This window comes from Sebastes fasciatus, chromosome 12 (assembly GCF_043250625.1).
Source record: "Sebastes fasciatus isolate fSebFas1 chromosome 12, fSebFas1.pri, whole genome shotgun sequence".
Lineage (NCBI taxonomy): Eukaryota > Metazoa > Chordata > Actinopteri > Perciformes > Sebastidae > Sebastes > Sebastes fasciatus.
In genome coordinates, this window is record NC_133806.1 from 6,223,258 (window position 1) to 6,234,811 (window position 11,554).

Below are 11,554 nucleotides of genomic sequence, written 5' to 3' on the forward strand. Positions count from 1 at the left end.
ATGTAGTAACATGAATCGCACAGACAGGCTGCAGCCCCCACCTCCACACACACACACACACACACACACACACACCCAAACCTCCCCACCGGATCACTTTGCATCACCTAGACCTGCACGCCGTCGCTGCACAACATTCTGCATGTTGACATGTTTCCTACGTCGACATGTTTTACACGATGTTTCACTGCAGCTCCCGTTTCTCTCTTTGCCTTTTTTTGTGTGTGTTTTTTCCTTGGCCGCAGTTAGCAGCGTTCGGAAAATAGGAGCGACGGTGAAAGCAAGCCATTGTCGGCAAATGCTCTTTTCTATCTGGCATGACGCAAGCAGCCGCAGTCATTTCCACTGTGATTGTCGGGCACCATCAGAGAGCATCGATAACCCCTGCCAGGCCTTGGCACCGCCAACAGGTGCCGGCACTGCCAGCTAGGTTGGCACCGACGCGGCTGTGAAAACCCTCTGACATCCAGAAGGGCACAGATTTGCACTGAATGCACCACTGAATCAACACTGCTGATTATCAATTAACATATACCGTTTTGTATCACACAGAAAAGAGGGGAAAAATGGGTTTTGAAACACAGAAAGCCTGTTTAAAAATACTAGCCGTGTGCTGTTCTAATCATGTGCTGAATACAGATTTAGCTCTGTTCAAGGTGGGTTTTTACACGCCGGTGCGGCTTTGTGTCGGAGAGATACAGTACGTTCAATTGTTCAGCCGAGATCCTGTGCCTGTTGGCTACATTTGTACAGAAAATATGAAAAACGACATGAGAAACATGACAGACTGGATGCTAAATTGCAACAAAAGACACCTCAGATTTAAATGTCAGGAGTCAGCATTACACCGCAGATACATTTCACCTTCACTGTGTGTATTACCACAGGTACTGTGTGTTTACACCATAACACACTTATCAGCTCACACATCTGCTTTTTAAACCACACGCTTACGTCTCAGGAGGAATTAAATATTATCTCTATTTCTTTAAAGGACACCAATAATCATCACACAAAGGGGGGGAAAAATGAATAAGAAAATGCATTATTGTTGGCTCAACATCGAGAAGCGTCTTTATTTACTGTCAGGCGAAAGCCGGCGCCATCGCTTACTGTACGTAGGTGTTGTGATGTCTTCATGCTCGCCACTCGTGATGCTTCTAATGGGCATTAATACGATTATTTGGATTACTAATACAAATTAGTCTGCGCATCCAGTCTGAGCGAACAGCATGGGGCTAAGCGCTGTCACCGGTTTGACTTTGAGCTCTTTCTGCAAGTGTCTCCCACAATGAAAACACACACGTAAACATAATGGTATTATTAGAGGCTGCAAAGGATTTAATAATGTGTCTGGGAACATGTCAAAACACCCCTGCATCGCTGTGGGTGCACAGATGAACCTCAGTGATGTACAGGAAGACGTGTACAGTAGATGCCGTGCAAAACAAAATAAATGAAATGTCTAAACAAAAGCACTGATTGATGCACAAGTAGATCATATTTTATGTGTTAACAATTACCCTTTTAATTTTTCATTATGAGGGAGTTAATGCAAAACGGAGGCTTTTGACTATTGTTTAGTGCCGTTGGCATTTGTAGGTCATTATGTGGTGAAAGGAGTTTCAAAATGCGCTACAGACTCCAGACTAAACCAACACATGTGCAACGAAAACAAAAAACAACAAAAAAACAATATGGAAAGTCAAGAAATCTGGCGTTACAGGCATAATGCGTCATCACTTTGTCTGCTTTGTCTTCTCAGAAATGCAATCGTCTGTTTGTGAGCGACACCTTTCTTTTAAATGACTGATCTTCCTGCACAACTGTTGCACAAAAAACACAGCCCAGGTTCACTCCTCTTCCTCGTAACACATCTGAGGACCATGAAAAATTGCTTAATCAGTTGTTACGAGTTAAGCACACAGATAGACTGAATATTCCATAATGAACATATCCTCCAAATCAAATTAGTTCCATGTTTTCCATTAGCCTCTCATGCATCTAGTGTGGCTTTCAATTACTGGCGAAATAAGGTGATTTCTGCATTTCTCATAATGTCCGCGCTTCGGTGTGGGAGGAGGGAGAGGGGAGAGAAAGAAAGAACAAGGGGGGATGTAATGAACTGAGAGTCGACTCCTAAGTGCTTAATTGTTTTATAATCACATGAAGTCGACAGAAATAGAAGCGGAGCGGTTGGTCTCCACCTCAGGTCTGCTGACAGGAAGGCCTAACGCTGGTCGGGCCTCGAAGGGTCTGTGTGTGCGTCGCCGTGGAAGACGAACATCTTTTTTTTTCAAGACAACCAGCGCTCCACTTACACCCCTTGTTCTCACATCGTAACTCTCAGCTCTCGACACCCACCCCTTACGACGTGTGGTGTGCACTGTACACAATGCAACTCCCACGCAGATGCACGCCACACACACACACACACACACAGAGACACATGTACATCCGCTGAGTGGCGGCGAGCGTGCTCCGGCGCCGTGTCGAACAAGGTATCTGGCCTCAGGGTCCGGACCTCGGCCTGAACCCTGACACTGCAGTCGGCTGCCGTGTCATCAGGTCGACGTCAGCCGTAATTAACACCAAGCGAGGTCAGGTAAGGCCCGTGTCAGTCTTCCTCACAGGAATAGAGCTACAAGAGGAACCTTCGCCACATTGTTCATCACCTCCTCACTCTCTCGCTCTCTTTATCAAATTCTAAAACCAATCAGTCACAGAACAATCAACGGGCATTTTTAAATAAATGACTTTCCTGTCACTGCTCGCTGGACTCCGGTCATCACCTGACCGTATAATTAAACTCTAATTTCTGCCTCGTGGATCGCAACAAATAAACAACTATGGAAATACAGGAGTGTGTTTTATGTGTGTAAGCAAGAGAGAGAGAATGAGATCCTGAAGATGGATTTGTGGCGCTGACAGAGGACAGACTGAAAGGTTGCCACATCCTGCTCGGTGAAGGACACGGCAGCCCAGGCCTTGTGGGGAGTTCTTGGGAGTGTTAAAAGAAACGAAGGCAGGTGATGGGATGGTGTTACTCGCCACAGTGTGCGAGAAGTGGCGCTACGCTGAGATGAAAGGAGCGATGGGATGCGAGCATGTGGGGGGAGACGGCTCTTAATATCGAGGCTTAGGCAGAAGTATTGAATGAGAGGTGCAGACTTAAGGATGCGGTTCTTTATCTACATATTTTTCTTTGCATATTTAATCCCTCGTCAAAGGACGCATCATCCATCCTCTGACGAACAAAACAGTTGATAAGGCAAGGGTGTGTGTGTGTGTGTGTGTGAGACTCAGACAGAGAATACAGTATCTGTTGAAATTGTTTCATTGGAGTATGTGGGTGGGTATTAACAACCTGATCTTAGCGGGATGCGCTTTCCTCTAAATCGCTCTTTTTTTTTTTTCCTCTCCGAACAAAGGATTCAGAAAAACCTACACAGATTGGATAAAGACAAGCATCGGAATAAAAGACAATGAGTTTTTTTTTTCCTCTCAAGAAAAAAAAAACATACGATGAGACCTGTAATAATGTGATTTGAATCGTGAAAACTTAGATGTATACGCTTGCTTAAATTATATTTGCCATGGTAGCATGAAGCGCGCTAAATAACAAGAACAAACAAACACACACAAAAAAAAATCGAACATAGGAGGGATGTCATTTTTGTAAAAAGCGTGACAAAACCGACATGACGGACTTTGGGTTTTTTTATCTCGCGGGGAGGACACGCCAACCCATTCGACGAACGGGGCTGATTGTCAGGACCCAAAAACAATGTGACGCTTTTATCGCTAAGCCAAGGAATCTGGATCAACAGTATGCAAAGCATATGCCAGAATAAATGCAGTCAAACATGCTGGGACTGGGACAACATAACCCCCCCCTCCTCCCTTCTTTTTCATTTATATAAAGAACTTTCCAGATAATGACAAAATGAGCTGTAACTCCCGAATCACACACTAAGCACCCACCCAGGGTGGTATGTCTGTAACTGTTGGAGGGGGGCTTTCTTACATTTTTTTGAGCCCTGGAATGCAGCGGTCCCGATTAACACAGCAACCTTTTCTTTTTCCAAACTAGTTGCAACATGTCATCAAAAAAAAGACGCTGGGAATCATTGTTATCTCTCTCCTCTATTAGCAATCATAACAGAGCTATTTCATACAGAGGAGGGGTGGGTGGTTTGTGGAGGGGTGGAATCCCCAAAGAGCCACACATTAAAAAACGAGACAGGCCTCTTATTTACTGGCGACAGTCTAATAAATACATTTGCTGGCAGCTAAACAGGTATTTACTCTGCTCCCTACCACAGGTATAATTTCACTGTTTGCTGAGCTGTTATTTTGCTACAGAGATAATTATCGAGGTGGTAAAGAAAGACGATTAATGGTTTTAGCCGAGATATCAGTCTCAGCAAAGTGAGGCGCAGCCCTGCTCTAAACACCCAGCAAATACCCAGCAGCAGGGGTTTTAATAACCGGCATGCGGGAATTCAAAACTCCAACACAAAGCTATAAGACAGAGTTACAAACATATAGAGGTTTCTTTTTTTAGTGAACACTTTCCCCTGGACATTTTTATTTTCCTGTAAGCAATAAAAACTGATGATTCAGAGCGTAATTCAATTTTAAATCGAAGTGATGAGGCATTCTTAATATCGTTTCTGAGCCGCAAAAACAACAAAAGACATCACAACCTGCGCTCTCTCCAACATGCACACTAATTGGTCTCTCAGGGTCAAACTTTTGTCGTCTACTCTCGCTCTCCTCTGACAACCTGCTCTTCAGCGTCTGTTAACCTGAGACCGAGCGAGAGCTCGACACGCCAACACGCAGACGCTGGGTTTAACTAATCTGCTCGACACCGGAGGGGTACAAGGTTTAACCGGTGAGGCACAGAAGTCGTCGCCCCTCCTGTCCTGCAGTTCACACACTGCCGACCTGATGAATAAAGGAGGTTGTGATGCAGACGCTGGGATTTAAAAGGAATAGGCAGCGAGAGATCCCCCACTGTTTGTGAGAAGCTGATTTCCTGCTAGTACACTACTACAGTACAGTAAATGCAGCGTGCACTAGTTTCGCTTAGTTGTAATGAAAACAAAACTAAGCTCTGAGGGGAAAGAAAATGAGTGTAACAAGGTTAAACCTGTAAGTTAGAAGGTTCAGAGGTGTTTTCCGAGACTTCTTCCTAATGGTTGTTGTAAGAACTGTGAACACATTCAAAGGAATTAATTACACGCTAATAATCTACGGCAGATGTTTACTGCTGGATGTGTGTGACCTGGCGCCATCATCGCCCTCTGATTCTTATCATTGCTGCCAAACAAGTTTATGTGTTGACATGTTCGCTACACAGGCTGACTGTGGATGTGTATTCGAGCATTTATTTGTGCCAGTTTTAAAAACCACAAACTAAAAAAAAAAGTGGTTTCTAATGAAGAGCCGAGGAGGAGTAAAACCGAGAAGTATTTGTTTCAAGCTGCCGTTGAGGCTTTCGTCTTGTCTGAAGACTTTTTACAAGAAGTGATACATGGCAGCCTGAGACAGGAAAAGGGCTGCGTGTCATTGCTGTAAAAGGCACTGACCAGATAAGCCACAGCACCTTGAACTGCCACAGATCTGCAACGATAAAAGGAGAGAAACTCACCCATTGCTGTGCCATAACCTGTTTTTTTTTTTTTTCCTCCATAGAGAGGTGCCATGCTTGACCTCGTGATCTTACGTGAGCGACACGACCCGACAGCAAGATATTAACTGACACCGATTATATGCCCTTTAATTATCTGATCAAGTTTTAATGCGACCTTCTACACCGGATTTTATTGTGATTTTCTCTGCACTTTATGATCATTTTCACGGAGCACCACGGCTAAATTAGCAAATATAATCTTCATGGCAGATTATACCCACAATACAAACTCTAGTCTACATTAGATGAGTGTATTTGTGCTGACAGTATATATATATATATATATATATATATATAAATAATCAGAGTGGCCATGCCGGTGTGTGAACTGTCAGCTATTTTCTAAATGAGCAGAGACTGAAACCTTTAAAAACCTGTAAACCACAGAACATCAGTGCCCACGCACTTTTAACATGGCAATACATCTTCTCATAACTGCTTATCACACACACACACACACATACAGGTCTGGTTGTACCTGAAATTACTTTATCAGCACTGTGACAAAAGCCACAAGGCAGTCCAGACAGCATTACTACACCATCTCTGTATCATCACATCTATGTGACTGACTCACACCAAGTCATGCAGAAAGAGAAAGAAAGAAAGCAATAAATTCATTAACTGTTTGTTTCCATGAGTCCATCACACCTTTTTTTTTTTTTTGAGAGTACACTTCATGTTACAGCAATAAAAGTGTTGAAGCAAGTTGACACGTAATTAAATAGTAAGTATATGGAGAGAATAAATGAAGTGGCTCTAATGGCCTAATAAAAAGTAGTAAAAGTGGATGGGCAGTTGGAGCTGCAATAGCTTCAGCATTTCTAATAGATGTGTGATGTCAGCGGTTTGATGTGTCAACACACACACTTCATTATAATGAGTAAAAAGAAAATTATAAGTCCTGACAAACAAGATGCAAAAAAATATGTCTTCATAATCTGAGAGAAAAATATAAGAACTTCAAGCAACTTTGAACCTGAAAGTCCTCAGGTGAGGAGCAGCATCACTTCTGGCTGCACGCTGAAGAAGTTGTTAAATGAATTAGAGGAGATGGATGTACTTAACCCCACGAATAGCACGAGTGCGCTGCTGCTTATTCGTGCAGAAATGGCACAGGCCTGTTTCTGCACATTTAAAAATAATAAAAAGTTCTAAAATGCATGCGTTTATATTTACCATTAAGCATGACATTCATATTTTTTCTTCCTCTTCTTCTTTATGAAATATTAAATCCTAGCAGCCACTTTTGGTCTGTGTGGGTTTTAAGTGATTTCGAAGCTGTAAATTCCTTTTAATTCATTTAGAACCGACTCATTTATCCCCGAAGAGATGCACCTTATTTTTTATCAGTCATGCAATAAAATTAAAATGTGATTTTAAAACACATGCAAAGAGTGAAAGAACGAGACAGATTTGGTGATGAACTATGTGAGATATCGTACCTTTAAAGTCAGCAGTGATGAACTATATCGTACCTTTAAAGTCAGCAGTCGTCCAACCTCTAAATATTAAATCCTAGCAGCCACTTTTGGGTCTGTGTGGGTTTTAAGTGATTTTGAAGCTGTAAATTGCTTTTAATTCATTTAGAACCGACTCATTTAAGAGATGCACCTTATTTTTCCAGTCATGCAATAAAAATATGATTTTAAAACACATGCAAAGAGTGAAAGAAAGAGACAGAATTGGTGATGAACTATATGGGATATATTGTAGCTTTAAAGTCAGCAGTGATGAACTATATATGGGATATATTGTACAGTACCTTTAAAGTCAGCAGTGATGAACTATATTGGATATATCGTACCTTTAAAGTCAGCAGTGATGAACTATATTGGATATATCGTACCTTTAAAGTCAGCAGTCGTCCGACCTCTTGTTTTCCATCAAAAGTTGAGCAACCTCTTGTCTCTGCTCCACGACACGAGAGATCCAAAAATAAAATAGGCTCTGGTGGGAGGACAAAAAACTGTTTTGTTTTTTTAAAAAGTCAAAAGTCCTGTGGTTGAGGAGGAGGAGGAGGAAGAGGAGGAAGAAGAAAGCTTGCTGGCTGCAGGAGGAGGTTGGAGTTGGAGTTGTGGAGGAGCGCACACCACGGAGGATGGAGCGCAGAAATGAAGAGCAAACCGAGCAACCAGCGGAGGTGAAGTAGAGGAGAGGAGAGGAGTAGAGGCATGTGAGGAGGGTTTGCTGCCTGCTTTGAGAGGAGGGTGGAGGGGTGGCAGGTAAACGAACCGCCCCTCCCCGTTTTCTGATGCTCAAATCGATGATTTGCCAGCTGTGGCGCAGCTTGTCTCATTGCCCCACTTTGGTTTTTACAGCCGCTCCTCTCAGACGCGCTGCTCTCCAGAGAGACACAGAGAGAGAGAGAGAGAGAGAGAGAGAGAGAGAGAGAGGAAGAGAGAGCTCTCACACTCATTCATTCTCATATTTACACGCCACATGTTTGCATGTCAAGAAGAAGAAGAAGAAGAAGAAAAAAGTCTGGTAAATAGTCGATTGCAGCTCGTTTTGTTCCGTCTCCAGTCAGATCCTGTTGTTGTTTTAACAGTGGAGGGCAACCTGCCAGCTTTACTCCCAGAACACCTGAGCAGAATATGAAACCACTATACAGTCTGCTATACATCACATCCGACATGCATTAAACACACGATTTATTTGGAAGTGTGCAAGACACAATAATAATAATAAAATTAAAAACAAATTTCAAGAATAATTAAGTTTTGAACAACTCTCTTTGCTATTTTTTCCATTAATTTCTCCAATTTAGTGGGAAATAATTATTATTCTGACTTTTTCAGAGGTGAACATTTTTAATGCATCATTTATTGACTCACTTTTGTTTTAACTATTTAAGCTTTTTTTTCCTGTTGCAACTTAGTTATATATAGTTATATATATATATTATATATATATATATAATATGAAACCACTATATAGTCTGCTATACATCACATCCTACATGCATTAAACACAGGATTTGTTTTTTGAAAGAGCCAAAGTGTGCAAGACATAATAAGAATAAGAATAAGAATACAAAAAAAAAAGTTTTCAAGAATAATTAAGTTTTGAACAACTCTCTTTGCTTGTTTGCCTAAAGCTATTTTTTTCCATTAATTTCTCCAATTTAGTGGGAAATAATAATTATTCTGACTTTACAGAGGTGAATTATTTTTAATGCATTAGCTATTTAAGCTGTTGCTTTTCTTTTTCCTGTTGCAACTTAGTTGAACTCCTCTATATCCTTCATCATACAGCGTCTCCATCACATTTAAGAATCCTATCAAAAAAATAAAATAAAATAAAAATCTATGCTTAAGGAATGCAAATTTGTAGAAATTAAAAAAAAAAAAAAAAAATGTACGTGGAGAGCAGAATAATTAGATTTTTGTTTCTTTTCTTGGACATCTTTAAGAACACAGCCCGAAGCAGAAGCAGCCGAGGCACCGAGGACAGTGACAGATAACGAAGGGGAGAAAAAAAAAGCTTTTATTTTCGCCCTCACAGTGTCGAAATGCATTTGTGCTATTTTCATTGATTTTTCAGCTGGAACTATATTGACTGCTTGTATGCAAAGTGCAGAATATAAGTCGCTTTTTTTTCTTTGCCAAAAGTCTGAAATTAGACAGAAAAAAAAAATCTCAAATTCCAGAGAGAGAGAGTGGTAAATTAAATGTTAATGAAGAAACGTCTCTCCATAGTGATCATACCTCTATATGTTGTACATTAATGTTTCCTACAATCAAATCATAAAAAAAAAGAAATAGCTCCCATGCATGAATGAACATTTCTCCTACATGCAATCTGTTAGATTTTATCATGTGTGTGTGAATCATGTGTGTGTGAGCAGCTCCTATACACATGTGGTTGTATATGTGTGTGTGTGTGTCACATATGTGGTTTTAATGCACATTTTTATTCGTGTCATATGTGTGTTTTTTGGTGGATTTGTGTACGCCTTTGCACATATTTATACTCATTTTGTTGTGCATGTGTGTGTGTGTGTGTGTGTGTGAAAATGATTGACAGTTTGCATCTGCACACAGGCTAACTGCTCTGCACTAGCAGGTGTGCAGGAGCCCACAGGTAATGCAGCTGTTTACTTACAATGTGAATGTGTTTTCTCTTGCCGGGTTTAGCATAAATAACACACTGATCCATTTACATTTACACTTAATTTACACATCCCCATTGAAAATAGAATTAATGTGGGGGAGAGAAAAAAAAGAGCTAAAAGAAGCCGGCACGAGACAACAGAAGGTGAAAGAAGAAGAAGAAGAAGAAGAAGAAGAAGAAGAAGAAGTCTTGTGCTGAAAAATCATGAAAATAATTGTGGTTGTCAGAGGGGACACAGAAGGACTGGAGCCCTTTATCGTAAGCTGATATACAAATACTTCTCAGAAAAGTTCATTTGTTGTGGTTTTGGGACTCCACAAAAGTTTCATTATGAAGCATCTGAGATCTGCATTTAAAAAAAAAAAAAAAAAAAAAATCACACACACACACACACACACACACACACACACACACACACACACACACACAATCTCTGCATATGATTCACACAATGCTCTCTCCTGGGAGATTGAATGGGAATTGAAAAGTTCCAGTAAAGAGATTCAAATTTGCTTTCTGCATAATTATAAATTCATGCTAAGTTAGGGATGTTTTCATCATTACGGACAACAGCTGGTGATTTCAATGCAGCCTGTGTTTTATCCAACAATTCATGTGGCTGCCTCCGAAAAGCCTCCACATGTGCTGCAGTTGTCCCTTTGGCCACAAGGGGGACCACTGAGTCTCATTTTAGAGAGGGTTTAAAGTGAGAGAAGAGTATAAAGTAGAAGAGGGCAGCTAATGATGACCCCTCTCTGTAACACACTTTTCATACTTTTGGTTCCAACGTGTTGTCATCCGGCTTCTTGTGCCAATATTTAGGATTCTCTAGATTGAAAAGCAGCGAACCCTGACCCCTGCATTCAAACGCAGAGAAGATTATTAGTGCGGCGGCGGCGTGTGGGAGCTGTGGACGCCATCCAAAACGTTAATGCAAATTGATAATGTGCATCTATGTTGCTGAAGCATAAAGAGGGCACGTGTAACGCACAAAAAAAAGGAGAGCCAAATGTGTGTGAAGTGTAAACAAATCAAAGCAGACCTTGAGCTGAGACATTTCAATCGTCTACACTTTTTTTTCTCCCCCCCTGAAAACAATAAACAGCACTTGGAAAATTACAAGGGTTATACACCCCAGAATTAATCTTTCCAACCCATAACTAAACAGAGAGACACTGTTGCCTCGCCATCAAGTGGGTATATTTTAATTACAGGCTATTGACTACTGAAAGTAATTTGTCTCAGAAAGATGCCCAAGAGCTAAAAGACAGGCGTCTCGTCTAAATCTGGAATGCTCAGCCACTTTTTTTGCTCTGGTTTTGTGGTTAGCCTTTGCAACTTTCTTCAGGAGCTCCTTTATAATTGCTCACCTTTTAAAGATTAACAAGGATTCCTGGGGAGACTAACACTTGTCTGCTGGTTTTATCCGGGGTAAGCACTGGATTTTTTTTCCACTGATCGCCTCAGCAGAAATTGAAATTGAAGCGTGGATTTCTCTTTTCTACTCAGCACCTCTTTTGAGTTTGGAAACAGAAGTACTCCACCTCTCAAATGAAACACTATTAATCCTCATTTGCGTGCTGCCAAGGAGGACAGTGGAGATGAGAGCCAATCAGGACAATAAAAGCTGACCCACAGCGGCGCCTCCAAAGCGCACACGCCTCCAGCTGTTAATGGGATGTCAGTCAGCTGGGCGAAAGAAAAAACAGCCCAGAAGTGTAATTACTGTCTGGTGTG

The 11,554-nt window shown here is 41.3% G+C and overlaps 1 protein-coding gene across 9 annotated transcripts in view; it reads right to left on the reverse strand.

Moving 5' to 3' along the window:
• The window catches only part of satb1b (SATB homeobox 1b), a 71,441-nt gene extending 63,416 nt beyond the window's left edge, over nt 1–8,025 (reverse strand). For 5 of the 9 annotated variants that reach the window (XM_074652850.1, XM_074652846.1, XM_074652849.1 and 2 more), the window contains exon 1: nt 7,551–8,024. The gene's annotated coding sequence lies outside the window, so the exon portion shown is untranslated. The other 4 variants (XM_074652845.1, XM_074652839.1, XM_074652841.1 and 1 more) reach the window with 3 other exon arrangements.
• Nucleotides 8,026–11,554: the final 3,529 nt, after the last annotated feature.